The 15,677-nt window shown below is 38.2% G+C and overlaps 1 protein-coding gene across 15 annotated transcripts in view; it reads right to left on the bottom strand.

Moving 5' to 3' along the window:
• Positions 1 to 15,677, bottom strand: part of PIK3CB (phosphatidylinositol-4,5-bisphosphate 3-kinase catalytic subunit beta) — a 182,620-nt gene that overhangs the window by 124,556 nt on the left and 42,387 nt on the right. The window contains exon 1 of one of the 15 annotated variants that reach the window (XM_043521932.1): positions 4,079 to 4,351. The exons of 13 other annotated variants lie outside the window; for them this stretch is intronic. The gene's annotated coding sequence lies outside the window, so the exon portion shown is untranslated. Of the gene's footprint in view, positions 1 to 4,078; positions 4,352 to 15,677 lie in introns of those variants that run through there. One more of the 15 variants, XM_037908182.2, reaches the window with a different exon arrangement.

Here is a 15,677-nt window from a genome sequence, read left to right as displayed (position 1 = left end):
CTGATTTTGTCCCTATATGCTTGTGCTATTCTTTTGCATTCATCCTTAGCAATTAGCCCACATTTCTACTTCTTGTACAATTCCATTTTGATTTTCAGATCATTAAAGAGTTCTTTATGGAGTCATATAGGTCTCTTACTATTCTGCCTATCTTTCCTTCGTATGGGGATAGATTGCTGCTGTGTCTTTAATATTATCATGAGAAAATGCCAGCTCTCCAAACTCTTTTTTCCCTTAGATTTTCTTCCCATGGGGACCTCACCTAACAGTTCTCAGAGTTTGTTGAAGTGTGTTTTTTTATTCCATTTTCCTTATTCTGCAGCTTTCACTCCTTCCTTTCCTTAGAATCATGAAATCTATCATTTCATGATCACTTTCACCCTAATTATCACTGGGTTTCAGATTCACTACCAATTCCTCCCTGTTAATCAGAATCAAGTCTAAAATAGCTGCCTCTCTGGTTACTTCCTCCACCTTCTGAAACAAGAAGTTGTCCCCAGTACACTCAAGAAAGTCACTGGATATTTTGTATGTTTGCTGTACTACTTTACTAATACATGTCTGGGTAGTTAAAATCCCCCATTACTACCAGGTCTTGTGTTTTGGATATTTGTGTTCTCTTGATTTGGTGATCCACAACAGATGTCTACTATGACATCACCCCGGTTTCTCTTTCCCCTTCCCCTCCCCCCACATTTTCATTTACCCAGACACTTTCAACTGGTTGGTCTCTTACCACCTTCTAGACCTCAGAACAAATGCACATATTCTTGATGTTTAATGCAACACCTTCACCCCCTGCCTGTCTTTCCTGAACAATACACCCCACTACACCAATATTCCAGTCATGAGATTTATTCCATCAAGTCATAATTTAGTTTACATATTAATATTTCCAGTCCTTTATTTTCTATATTCCCTGTATTTGTGTACAGACATCTAAGATGGTGAACAGATTTCCCCTACTATTTTCCCTCTTGTGGTTCCTATGACTGTACTATAATTTTCCATTTCCTCCCATCCTCCCCTAGATGGATACACAAGACTGTAAAGAAGCATCACCTCCCGTAGGTGGGTGGAATGTTGTGTGATCTGGACAGAGCCTTGGCTCAAACCCTAATACACCAGGCTGCATAACTGCACCACCATGCTAAATTAGATAAATTAAGAGAACGTTTGAGGAAACACTTTTCTGAGTAGGTGACTAATCCGCATTTAACACAACTTTTTTTTTAAAAAAGTGTATGATAATATGAAGCCATATAATCCTCTCCCACCATAAAACCCAAAGCGAGGGGCTCACAGAAAGATAATCTCTGCAACAATCCTGATTAGGAGACCAGAGCCATATGTACACAGAGGTTCTGTAGCTCCACCACAACTCTGGCTTTGAAGACCCTCCCTCCAGACCCCTATCCTCCAGCCTGTCTAGTCATCTTCCACCTCCCTTTGACCTCCAGTGCAGACTTCAACTCTATTCAGCAACTTCTGAGGCAGTGAGGGGGGAGAATGGGGGTAAAGGGGAAGGTTCTATGAAAGTAACTGAGTACTCCCTTCAGTGTGAGTGGAGATAGCTATAAGCAGAGGAAGGCTAGAAGAATGTGGTATCTAATAAGCTTTTTTTTTTTTGCTCTTCTTCTGTTTCTCTCTGCCTGCCTGTCATTTTGAAGAGTGGAGAGCTGTGTGGGTGAAGCCAAGGTTATCACGATCCCAGAGAAGTAGTGAGACAAAGGCAGAGACTTCAGGTATGCTCTGTTGTAAGGAGGACTGCCATCCTGATATCCAGGAGCATCCTAGGAGAGGAAAATAAGCAGGGTGGATTGATTTAAATCAAAGCAATTTAAATAACTTACTTTAATCATGATTTAAACCAATAGGAAAGAAACCTTGATTTAAATCATCAATTTTGATTGCATTGCATTTGTACTTTAGTTATTTTCCTGAAGAAAAGTTGACTCATCAGCTGGTAACCATAAAAACATGAGCTGCAACTAAATATAGCCTTTTCACTAAATTTGGTCCTTCTTTTTGCTAACCAGTGAGAGAGTGCGTCTATACACATTTATTTAAGCCATTATCTAGCTTAAACTCACATTTATATAGATTGTTAAATTTCACATTTTTTTAATGTTAGAAAATGGTGAATGATGCATTTCTTATTTACTACGTGATTAATTTTTACTTGCAATTTTGTGTCAAACTATTATCTAGAACTTCAATTAAAAATGCATAAAGCACTATTTAATATTTTTATTAAATAAACCTACCTTAAATGTGCTTGATGCATAAGAAAAAAGTGTTATCAAAACATGTTTTGCATTTAAAGCTAACTGATTTAACAAACAAAGGAAATATCTGTAGTTAGTACATTTAACTGGTTATTTCTGGTCGCTGCGTAATTAGAACTAGTAGATCTCATCCTCTCACACTTAGTTTTTATTCATAGATGGCAAGAGGAAAAAAACCTTTCCTGCATTTTCAACTCTCAATTGGTTTCTTAACTTTGAACGAACTAGTCATTGGGTTAAATTAAGTGAATAAACTACTCCTCTGCACCTGCAGAAGAGTACACTGCTGTTTAAAGCTAATTTAGCACTTCAGCAAATGCTGGTTCCAGCTATTTAGCCAGACACTTCCAACACTTCAGTGATTTGATGTTCTTCAAAAATTGGCAGCAAACATGTATGGTTTAATATTTTTTGTATTTAATTTAAATTATTATAATAGATTACCATAAGTTGTCAATTTCAAATAGGTTTTTAATTTAAATTTAAAAAGTGATTTAAAGTAAAATAATCTGATTTTTTAAATTAAAAAAAATTATCCACCCTAAAGACAACTCACTATTGAAGATTTGGGATAGATGTCCTAGGCCTGAGAAAGACTGTGGAGCCATTTAAATTTAACCATAAAGAAGTTTCATGATGTATATGTCCATTTTACAAAATTAAAAGATTTTTTGAGCTCTGATAGATCAGGGTTTCTCTTAATTTGCTTTTTATTTATTCACAATTACATTTGCACCTATCATTACTAGGCACAATTACAACAGTCAGAGGAACAAACTCAATTAAAAATAAAAAGCATAATATAACCAGAGAATTCCTAAATGACCTTAATGTTCCATAAGAGCAAATGCCTTTGATATGTTTGAAGAAGTCTAGTTCACAAGTAAAGGTACGTGATTGACTGTAGCTGATGACTTTCCACAATTCTTCATTCTGATTGCTCTTTTGTGAGCACACTACTACATGCATGCTCTTGTTTGAAGAAGGCAGCCAAAACTCCGAAATAACTTTCCTCTGCGTACACAAGTTAAAATTTGTAACACCAAACTGATCTGGACTACTTAGTTAACATTTTCAATAAGTACCAGGTGAACATACCTACTGTTCTATGTTTTTTGGAATTTCCAGATGCCTTTCCAAACAAAACAAAACACAAATAAATTCCTCTGGTCTCAAGTCTTGAAGACATGGGCATGCTATTAACTACACTACATGACTAAATGTAAGTGCTGTTGAAGCCCAGCAGATAAGTTTTTATCACACATTACCTTTTATTGCATCAACAAGCTTTCAAACCATAAAGGCCCTTTATCAGGCTAGTGAAGAGCTTTCAAACAGGTTCTGCTGCAATCCAACTGATTGTACGAATTCACAACAAGCACTTTTGCCAGAAGAGCAAGAGCAGTAGTAGCCACACTGCAGTCCCTTCTCCCCCACATTAAGCCATTGTGAAAGTTAAGCAAAAGATAAATCTAAGGGGGAAAAGTTAAAACTACTCCGGAGCCAAAAAGAAAAGATCTAAAAAGTGTTCAAGTCTAGGAAATAATGTAATTTTTGGCAGCTAATAAATTCCATTTATTAAAGTTCAGCTCCTTAAATACTAAAGTATGCTAAAGGTTCTATCACAGCTGTAAGGAAAAGATATTAATTCCACCACAACTAAAAAGTAGACGTTTATAAAAATCACTATTTCAAGGATGTCTAGAAGTCCCAATCTATTTAAAATAGAAATCCACAATTTTAAGAGGAAGGTAGAAAGGATTTTAAACAGCCAGCCTAACAAAATGTACCTGTAAACTGAAAGTCAAGCGGTGGTGTTGTTGTTTTCTGGCCCATGTATCACCATCAGTAATAAAGATGCTACAAACGAAACAACACTAGCAAATTCTATGTTTTGACCTAAGTCATAGAAGAATCCTGCTCACGCTCTGAGCTTTATCGGTTCTGCAGTTCTAAAACATCGAATTGTTGTTAAAGCAAACAAAAAGTATGACTGAACACACATGGATCAAATCAGGTGAGTAAAAACACCCCCTTTTAACAGTCACTTTTCCGACCATAACCACACACTGAAATCAGGCAAGAATTGCTCTTTTTTTCCTGTAGTTCCCTCTTTCACATGTTTAAAGGAAGTACTTTTATACCATGTGAACACACTTATTGCTTAATATACCTCCAATATATCTCTTATCACTACTATTTTGCAAACTTTTTGGGGGGGGAAGGGAAAGAGGGTTAACTTTCTGTTGCAATCTCCTCACGTGGGGCCCAATCCAAAGCCCATGGCAGTTATCAGGAGTTTCTCTGTATTATGTCAGTGGGTTTTGGATTAGGTCCTATGCTACATCAGACTCTGACCCAGTTTACTTGCTTCATCTGTAGTTCTGCAAATATTTTACCCATTACATGCTAACTTTTTTCAAAATGAAGCTATTACTACTTTCTGTTCCCTGAAATCTCTTCCAGATAGGAAAAACTGAGTAATATAGACTAACACACTGATTTTCACTTCCTCACCACGTTTCAGTTAACATACTGTATGTTTAGTTCCCTAATTTTCTTTTTGTTGTGAGGGTTTGATGTACATAAAAACACATTAGAAGAGCCAAACAGAAAGACCAAATAATTTTTGTGTCCAAATAATCACGTTACTATAATTATCCTTTCCTGTGAAGTTGCTAATAACTGCACTCTAGTAATCAAGTTTTCATGTAAAAAATCATCTGTAACCATAATGGTTGTTGAAATAACTTTCAAAATGTGCACTAAAGGTAGATTCAGCTATCCATCAGTTAACAGCATGAAATACTTCAGAAAAATGTGAACTGCTGCTATCCTGAACTGTGCTGCAGTGTGGTTTTATCTCTGACAAGTACAATTTAAATACCAAAAATCAACTATTCCGCTGCTAATACTTCAGCAGAAGCATCAATGGCTAACCCCATCATTGTTGGACATAGCTTTGGATATAAATGTGAAGTGCTATAGGTCAGCTAGTCACTGACCTTGGTTGCTGTTACTGGGAATGAAGAATTCTAACACCCACTAACAAGTGTAAAGTCTCCTTAGGACTACCTCCCAAATGCCAAAAAACAAAAAACCTTTTATGGCTGGCTGCTAAATGCAACAAGCATCAAAACCTTCAGCTTCTTTCTTCTCTTCTACTCCCCCCAGCTTTTTTCAATATCATAGAGCCTCTAGTATGTCACACCATGGTGCTGAAGAAAATAAATTATTACCTACTGTGACATTGCACTCCATATGTTTTATGGAAATATGCTTATGAGTGTAAATATAACATAACTGGAATATTCTTTATGCAAAAGGTTTCTTGTAAGGTATATTACAAAGCTTATAATCTACTGAGTGTGTGAGGAAAGGACTTTTTCCAGAAGTACCACAAGACAATGCATGTTCCCCTGCCATTCTCGTGCACACAGAGTTGAGGGTATAAAAGAGTTGTGGCCACCACCTCATTCTCCATTCCTTTGGACGGCTTACTAATACCTGAAGTAGCGGGGGAAGGAGGAGGACTGCACAACACATCTCACAGAACAACAGTTATTGCACAGATAGATAACTTTTTTCTCCTTCAAGTGTCTGTGCACACATACATTTCACTCACCAGCAGTTTCCTTGCAGGTGATGGGACTTCAGATTACTTGAAGGGAAACAGCAGGGCTGACTTCTGAAGTTGGCATTGTCCTGGGAAGATTCAGTAACAGCATATTGTCTAGAAAAGGTAAATACCAAGGACCACACAAATGTCCATCACCACTATGTTACTCAAGATAGCTGACCAAACAGAATGTGCTATTACTCTCAGAGGAGAAACCTTTGCTAGATTATAGCAGAGTTGGTTACAGTAAGATATCCAGTAAGATATACACTGGTTGTAACCGGTTGCCCTTTACTCCTTTCACCAAAGCCTAAAAAAGTCTAGCAGATGATCTGAGAATATTTTGTGTTGTCCAGATAGAAGGACAGAGAGCCCTCCAAACGTACAAAGAAAGAAGCTTCTCTTGGGTTTGCTGGAATGGGGTTTCTGAAAAAACACTGGAAGATGAATGAACTGAGTGAGGTGAAATGCAGATACAATCTTAGGCATAGACATAGGATATCACCTAAGAGAAACCCGGTCTTTGTGAAATGGCATGAAACAGGGGGTTCACAGCTAATGATGCCTGGAGCTCCAACACCCGTCATGCAGAAGTAACTAACTGCTACCAGAAATGCAGTTTTCATTTGATAGCAAAGATAAGTAAGTTGTTGCTAAAGGTTCAATGGGGAACCCATTAAACTGTACAGAACCAAATGCAGGTCCCGTGAGGGTACTGGATCAGACACAGGAAGGTACATATGAACAATGCTCTTTAAAAAAACAAAAAACAAAAAAACCTAGATACCAAGAGATGCAAAAAAGACAGAAAATCTATCTACTGGTAGACGTATCGCAGAAACGGAGACTAAATGCACCCTCACTGAACCGATGGAGAGGCCAGACAATTTCAAATGCAGCGAAGTCTCTATTATATTCCTAGTTTCCATATTGCGCGGTGACAACTTGTGAGACTCAGCCCAAGCTAAGAACCATTTCCATTTTGCTGCATAATTGGCTCTGTTTGTGTCCTTCCTGCTGCACACCAAAATGGCTTGGACATTCTGTGAGTACTCTTCCCTCACTGCTCAACCAGAGATCATCCACACTGTGAGGTAAAGAGACTATAGAGTAAGGTGCAGTATATCACCTTGGTTATGACACACAAGGTCAGTACTGCCTTGTCCAGGCTGGTGCTATGAGGATTAAAGTTGTTTTGTCTCTTTAGCTTCCTGATCACCCTCAGAATTAGAGGGACAGAAGGAAACGCATACATCAGAAGACCTGACCAAGGGAGAAGGAAGACATCTGTCAAAGAATCTGGAGCAGAATTTCCTGCATTTGCTCTTCAGGTTGGTTGCAAAGATGTCTATTACTTGGAAGAGCCGATGTGGAAGGTCTGTGTACTGATGCCTCAAGACGGTTTAGGAAGTTCCTACTGAAGAAAACTGCAATAGTATTCATCACTCCCTTTAGCAAGACATTGTTCTTTATGCACAAGTTCCCTACATGGATCATTTCTTGGCATAACTGATTAGATCTCAGATCTCTTTGTCTGTTCAGATAAAACAGTGGTGTTGTCAATAAACACCCGAACCCCCTCCCCCCCGGTTTCTGATGGTGGAAACTAACATCTCAAAAGCTCTCTGAACGATTCAAAGGGCCAGTATATTTATATGTAAGGCCCAGGATGTTTTGCTCCAAAGTGCCTAAGCCTGAAGCTGACCCAGGTGGGCTCCCCAACCTTTGGTGGAGCCATCCATTACCAGAGTCACAGTTGGTTCTGCTGGCAGGAAGGGAATACCCTTGCGTACATTTTGAGGGCCCATCCACCAATTCAGAGACTGAAGCACTCAAGCAGGCACACAAATCAACATGTACACAAAATGCCTCTTTAGGCAATATACCATGTGGATCCAGGTCTGAAGAGGACACCTGTGGTGAAGTCTGGTATGCTAACTCACATACTTGGACGAGGCCATGTGACTTAACAGCTAAACACAAACCCAAGGACATCAGTATTGTTGTGATTGGAGGATTTTGGACAGAGAGACTATGGACTGGAATCTGTCCATCGGAAGATGAACCACACTGGCTGTACAGTTTAGATCTGTCCCTACGATATTTATTATTTGTGTTGGTTGTAACGTCTATTTGTCTATATTTAATTTTAGACCAAGACGAGAAGAAAAGGATGTCCGATGAGCAAGATGCTGTTTTGGATGTGGGAACCTGATCTTTTCCAAACTAGCCAATTATCCAGATAAGGAAGTCTCTGAATCTCTGAATGGCATAGAGGAGCTGCTATTATTGCCATATATTTGTTGAACACCTCTGGGGCAATGGATAGACTGAAAGGCAGTACTGTGTACTATTAGTACACACTGCCTGTCGTGAATCGAAAATACTCTCTTTCTCTGGCCAGGATAGATTGCCACATTAAAAGTACACATCCTGCAGATTGAGAGCATATCAATCTCCCATCTCCAAGGAAGGGATAACAGATGCTAGGGTAACCAGGAAGTAGAGGCAAGAGAAGCCCCTCTTGCTCTGTGTTGGTAAGGAACCTCCTCAACTGCTCTCAGATCCAAGAGAGACTGTACACATTGTATATTAATATAGCCTCATGAGAGAAGTCCCTGAAAAAGGATGGTGAAGGGGAAGAATATTAATTGGAAAATATATCCCTCCTTCACACTGCTAAGAACTCACCTGCCTGAAAAAATTTCTGTCCGTGGAACGTAAAAGGAAGATAGACTCTCCAAATAGGGGGTGGATGTCTAAAATTGGAGATGATTTACAGTCTATATGCTGCCCTCGACTGTGATGTAAAAATGATTGTTTTGAAGCCAGTGAGAAAGGCCTGCTATGGATGAGGCCGACGGGTGACACCTAGGATGCTTAGATCTCCGATTTAGAAACATCCTGAGTGTAGTAAGGGCTGTGCTGAGCATGTGTTTCCTCTTCATCACTAGGATGTAGACCTCCAGTGAGCGAAGAACTGCCCAAGAATCTTTTAACGTGCACATGGCATCATCTATCTTCTGAGAAAAAAGCTCAGTGCGCTCAAATGGTAAGTCTTCTACTGTATTTTGTAGTTCCCTGATATACCGGAGGCCTGCAACCAAAAACAATGCCTCATCAGGATGGCAATCACCACTGAACACAAAACTGTGAGTGTAGATCCAGGTTCACGTTTTAAAATTTTGTATTGCACCATTTGTTTTCACCACTCTCATTTCTCGTTAAATATTTATTCCTTCTTAAATAAATCCATTTTTGTCTTAAGTGCTCACAAGTGTTGTGTGGTTTGCAGAAGTGGTGGTTTAAGGCAAAAGTGGGGTATGCTGTACCTCTCAGTGCAAAGGATCTGGAATTTCTGTGACTAACCAATGTCACGGGCCGGATATCACAGGGAAAGGACTCAAAGGAACTCATGACTGGAGTGTACCTATTGCCAACCTGAAAGACAAAGTAAGGGTGGCATAGCCCACAGAGGAGTGCTTGAGTAGCTGAAAGACTGGTGGTGTGCAGGAATCCACATCCAGCTACCACAAGAAAGCCACTCCCTCTTACTGCAGGCAGAGGCTAACAAGGTGACTCCCAGTCCTGGATACTCCAAGAACCATCCCGGGGGGAAAACTGTCATTTGCCACAAGAATGGCTTGCATCATCGACAGCACCAACAGCAGAATTAAGCATACAGCTGCTGGAACTAGTACAAGATCTGAAGGTGCCATGGTCAAAGATCTCCCTGGTAAAAGAGAAGGCACTGGTTTCAATGGTCCTACCAGAGTCCACAGCACTGCCTCATACAGTGTCAGTGAGTACTGATGCTTATGACCAGACCTCTATTTGGCAATGGAAGACCTTTTTAATCACCTTTTTGTGAGATGAAGATTGTGGCTGATCAATCTCAGATGGTTTTGAATGCTTTGAGGAGGCCACAGGTGAGAAAAACTATTGACATTTCTCACCCAAAACCGGCTTCAGAGCCATAGCAGCTGAAGGGGCACTCCTTATGGAGGAACCTTCTGCTCTCTCATGGTCAGGCTCTGAAGAGGGACGCTTCTCAGACTCCTTTTCTACAGACTACCTATACGCTGTTCGCCATTTCTCACACACACAAAGCAACCTTAAGTCTCTTTCCCAAAGCTGTCAACATTCTGTGACAGTTAGCGAAACAAAAGGAGCTCCAGTTAACACAATGTGATTGGAAATCTATTACATATTTAACCTTCTCAGAGTTAAAATTATAGACAAATCATTTCCACCATCAACCTAAAAAGACACTGTATTTTTTCACTGAATCCCAATATTTGGAAACTAAAAATTTGAATGAGTTTCCCTTTGAAAAATAATAATAAAAATTATTACAAACATGGAAAGGAGAAACAGAATAGCTCAACAGAAGCAAAAAACCAACAAGGCCCTAATCATCCAATTGTTCTTTGGATATTTGCTTTTAAACCTACTCAAAGACACAGAAAATCTCAGAATGACCTCCTGATATTATATAACCTAAGAGGCATGAGCTCAATAAAGTGCACTTCTGCAATAATTTTTCAATTAATAATAGTCTTACATTATATGGCCTTTCATGACAGACTGTTCATGTCAAACATTAGCACTCACCACCACTATGCGGTAGCAAGTTTCAAGGAATTTTGTACATCTGTTAAACTGGAACACAGAACTTTAGTTATTCACTAAAGGTTAACCAGCAAGTCACAGGACCAAGATCAAATATAAATTCTGCTCCCATCAAAACTTAACTATGTTTTATTTCTGACAGCTGCCAGAACCCAGTCTGAGTTCAACATACCAGAAATGAAACAATAATAGTGCCACTATTATTTCCTTTGGCACTGTGCATCCCAAACGTAATCTAGTAACTTCTCCCTACTAATTAGATCCCTTTACTGAAATCCAGTAATTTGGAAAGAAAGTGTTCCATAAATGCAGCCTGGTCTGAAGCTTTCTTCCTAAATAAGAGTCTAAATACCTACACACCTCTAATCTTTAAGGGAAGTCTGTAAAGTCATACGAATACAGAATATGATTAATTTACTCTGCAAGGCTGTTCTCTGAGAAACTGCAACCAAAGTCTGTGTTTTAAAAGATGATCTGCAAAGGAAAAAAGAAATAGGCTTTATGTCCTTTTTTCATTTAAGGACACTAGATTATTTTAATGTCAATTTGCAGCAGATTACCCAGAAAATCTGAGCTCTGATTTGTTAAGACAACTAAGCATAAGACAGCTAAGTTTCCTGACCAGTGAACCTCAATTCTGACTTGGCCCTCCACAGGTAGATCCATCTCCTTGCCGTTCAAGCTTTGACCACTCTGCTGACCTTATAAAAAGGTGTGAATTTTGATATTAGATACATACCTACGACAAAGGGATTTGAGACCAGCACCTATTTTTCATTCAGACAGTTAATAAGTGGCCCTGACTTTTGGTCACTACCGGGTTGGGGTTGATTTGAACTGGTCACCTAGAGATTTGAGAAACCATGTTCCGTTCCACCCCCTCAAGCATTTCAATCCCCAAAGAGCGGCTTTAAACACTAAAACTGGTATTTCAAATGATCAAACAGATGGTGGGAAACCAAAGGCACACGGAAATAAAGACCTCTTTGAATCTTATGACTGATCACAACCAATGTTCATTCCAATCAAAGTAGAAATAAAGTTAGGACACATCTGCTTACATTTTAATTTGCTTTATGTGACAAAAAAAATCATGTCACTTGAGAAAGAGTACATGTTAAAATATTTGATACTATCAGTTCTAGTGGAGAGACTAAGACAGGAATGTCGCAAACCTCTCACAAAATTTACCTAACTGTTATCTAAAACAGAAAGATAAACTCATGGAAAATAGTTCTAAATAGAGAGGTTAATCATTTATATTTGTATTCCCAATTAAACTATTTACACTAAAAAAAATCCCATTTAATACACTAACATTCAAAAATCCAAACATTTTAAATGCAATGGTAAAGGATTTTTTCCTCTTCCTTTTTATGGCTAATTTTTGTAGTGCTTCATAAAAGAGTAGATTTTCATTCCCTAAAAGGGCATCTCCTCAGTAAAAGCTCCCAGTCAAAGCAAAAACATTCCAGCTATTACATATTTTACCAGATGTGTTTTTAAAAGTGCCATATAAAAATGCATTAAATTGAGAATATACAGTTCACATTTCAAATGAGGATGAGAAACAATATTCCTAATCTAATACTGTAGTGCACACAAATACTTACCAGCTATTCATGTCTGATATCAGCTGCTGCAACTGAAAGTTTCCATAGCTAAATAATTTAATATATTATTAATAATATTATTTGTATTACAGTAGCACCTAGAGGTCCTAATTCAGACTAGGACCCTGTTGTGCTAGGCACTATACATACACATAAGACAAAGCCCCTGGATGGACTATCTTAAGATATAAGTAGACTAAAAGTACTATTATGCCCATTATTACAGATGGTAAACTAAGGCACAGAGAAATGAAATTACTTTCCCAGGATCATACAAGAGGTCTGTGGCACAGCTGGGAATTGAATCCAGATATTCTGAGTCCCAACTCAGCGTCTTACCACAAACTTTCCCACCAATAAAATTAATTTTGAAACCCTAGAAGCAGATTCATCTAAAAGGGCTTGGGAAATCTTACTAAGCATCTTAAATATAATTCTGTTATGATAAAACAGGAAGAGATGAAGGCTTGCATCATATCACAAACATTATTTTGAGGAAACGGAAGAAGATAGAATATGAAGCGATAAAGAATCCTAATTTGATGTGGGAAATGCCCTGGGAGTACACATTTTACAGAACTGATTCCAAAAGATGAAAAGCACCTGAAACTTTTGTTGAAGCCAATGAGAAGTCCAGGTACTCAGCAAACCTAAGGACCAAGCCATAAGTCAGGTACATAGTAAGGCGCCAACTCTGCAAAGGAATCTGCATGGCCAGACCAATACAATTGTGCAGAAATTTGTAACCAATGGGACTCCTCCTTAATCCTTTGAAGAATCAGACAGTAAATCAGGCAAATGGGTAATTATTGCTGTAAAGCAGGTACCGTGATACTTACTTGCTTTAAAGTTCTCATTGCAACTTTTAACTTTAGCAGCTGAATTAATCCTTCATTTACTTTTTTATTTGTTCCATTAATTTACAAATATTTTGTTTTTTCTCTTCTATCTTCTCTAGCCTGCACTTTTTCCTTAGGATTAAAATGACAAGTACAAATGTCTCACTACCTTTCTGCTTAATATAACTTTGAATTATTTGATTTTTCTTCCTGTTCATGTAAACCCAACAGCTTGCTCTCACCAAGAACCACTTGCTGATTTACTAGTTTATACTGTTGACTTTTTTCCTTTTAATATTATATCCTACTGTTATCCTTCCCCAGCACTTTGGCTCATAAGTACAATATAAATAAATAACATGTAATGTACTATGCCAATTACAAAGTTAATGGACAACTGAAAAACAAAGACCATTACATAAATTAACTATGAAAAGATATGATCTGATACAGTTCCATGACTTGACCACCCAGATATATTTAATTCGATCAAAAATTTGGTTAAGAGTTACATTTAAAAGTATTTTCTTCCTTAATTTAAGCATTAAAGCCCCAATTCAGCAAAGAACTTAAGCTTATGCTTTTCTTGAGGTCAATGACACTCCTCATATGCTTAAGTGCTTTACTGAAACCAGATCTAAACTAACACATTTTAATTATGGTGTCTATCACCTACTTTGCATAAAACACACAATTCTACTATCACCACTATGGCCAGCGTAAAAATTTAAATATTAAAAAAACATTAATGCTTCAATAGTGCCTCAGAGGCAGCATTGCTTCTGTTGAACCCAGAGGACTGAGAATCATAATGGTTAGTTGACATTACATAAATCAAATAAACCTATCAATACTTCATTTTCTTGATCTATAAAATGGGTATGACCACTTACCTCCCAGGGCAAAGCTTAATCATTGAGTATCTGAAGTATTTTATATGATTCATGAATTGTGGGAACTATAGGAATGCAAAGGATTATTATTAGGATAAAAACAGTTGTGTAGGAATAAACAGATTATAGCTGTTTTAATAAGGGAGTATTTTCAGAAGTTTTATTAAAAAGAGGGAGATCATCAAAAAGTAGTCAAGAGGTTATTTCTTTTATGTACTTTTTGACCAACTCTCAACAGGTTGATAAATCAAATTTTTCCTATTTTCATTACTAATGTTGGCAGGTAAAACTTTTTGCTTGTTTGTGTGTTAGGATTTATGCTTCAGCCGCCAGTTGAAAATCTTCTCAAAACTCACAGACCATTCCTCTTCCTAGCTCAAAAGGTTAGGAATTCATGGAATTTATTTACTACTTTATGTGAACACAATGAACACTAACCACCCCACTATAAACAGTTTAGAGTCATAAGCCCTTTCTTCACATGCAAATAAAAAACAAAATAGCACCTCTTCTCTTCACTCCTTTCCCTCCGCGCCATACCCTCAGTCATTACAAAAAGAAAAATTTTATAGTAATGTATTGTATTACCAGTGCAGAACTCCAGATGATCACAGCCCAAGAGAATCATATTTCATCCTCTCACATTACTTATCTTCCCCTCTCCCACATACAGGCGCACACACACACCACTCCCTCCAAGTTATTTACTTAATCCCACAAATGAAGTCCAATAAGATAGCAGCAAAGACATTTCAAACCTCCACAAGTAAGCCTTATCTCTTTTTAGTACTGTTTGTTGAGTCTCTGAAACTGACTACTTCATACTCCTAGATCAGCTCTATACACATAGGAAGCATCCAGAGATTCTTGCATATCTACTCTTTTTCAGATGGTAGTCTTCCTCTACACTCTTCCTCTTTGGAATCCTTGGTTATGTTCCAACACTGGAGCCAAACTATCTACCCCTTTTCTTGTTGGATGTGTTATCCCTACCATTTGCCTGAATTACCACTTTATTCCAATGGTTACCAATTGAAAACAAAACTTTGAAAACCTACACAGCCAATTTTACACTTTAATCAACTCAAGCTGTGGGTCCTCAGCTTATCTGAAAATCAGAAACAAGATTTGTCTGCCTCAAGCATCCAAAAGCTGAGGCAGACAAATTTACTGCATGTTTTCTTAAAGTTTTGGCTTCCATGACAGAGCTTCCCTATCCACTCTTGCCTTTTTTGACTAAATAAACCTGTAGTTCCTCTCAAAGACAGAAGTGATTCAAACTAAAACCACCTCTCCAATATTTCCCTGTGTATGCCACTAGTTTGACTCCACCTCTGCTGAAATCCCCATCGCAACCTTTATTTCTTACCATCTTGTTATATTTACTTCCTTCTTTATAGATACATTTACACAGTAAACAAATAATGACAAAAAACCATCACCAACCACCCACCCCTGGAAGCAAGTCTCAGAACCTGGGTCAACAGACTCAGATATCCTCCCCACTAGGTTTCAGAACCGGTCTCCAATCTGAGGCCAGCATCTACACTGCTATTTTCAGCCCCTCAGCGCAAGCTCAAGCAGTTGACTCAGACTCTGAGACTTGCTGCCACAGGTCTTTTTTTTGCTGTGTAGATGTAGCCTACAACTAATGCCCAGCCCAGCTCACCCATCCTCTGCAGCATACTGCATGAGCAGCAAACTGCTGATAAAGCTTCACTCAGACATATAATATCATTCCTATATTCCAGCAATTCCACTGAATCCCATTCATTTCAGGATTTAGTTCCAAA

Source organism: Chelonia mydas, chromosome 9, assembly GCF_015237465.2.
Source record: "Chelonia mydas isolate rCheMyd1 chromosome 9, rCheMyd1.pri.v2, whole genome shotgun sequence".
NCBI classification, from domain to species: domain Eukaryota; kingdom Metazoa; phylum Chordata; order Testudines; family Cheloniidae; genus Chelonia; species Chelonia mydas.
This window is presented reverse-complemented; position numbering and strand designations above follow the sequence as displayed.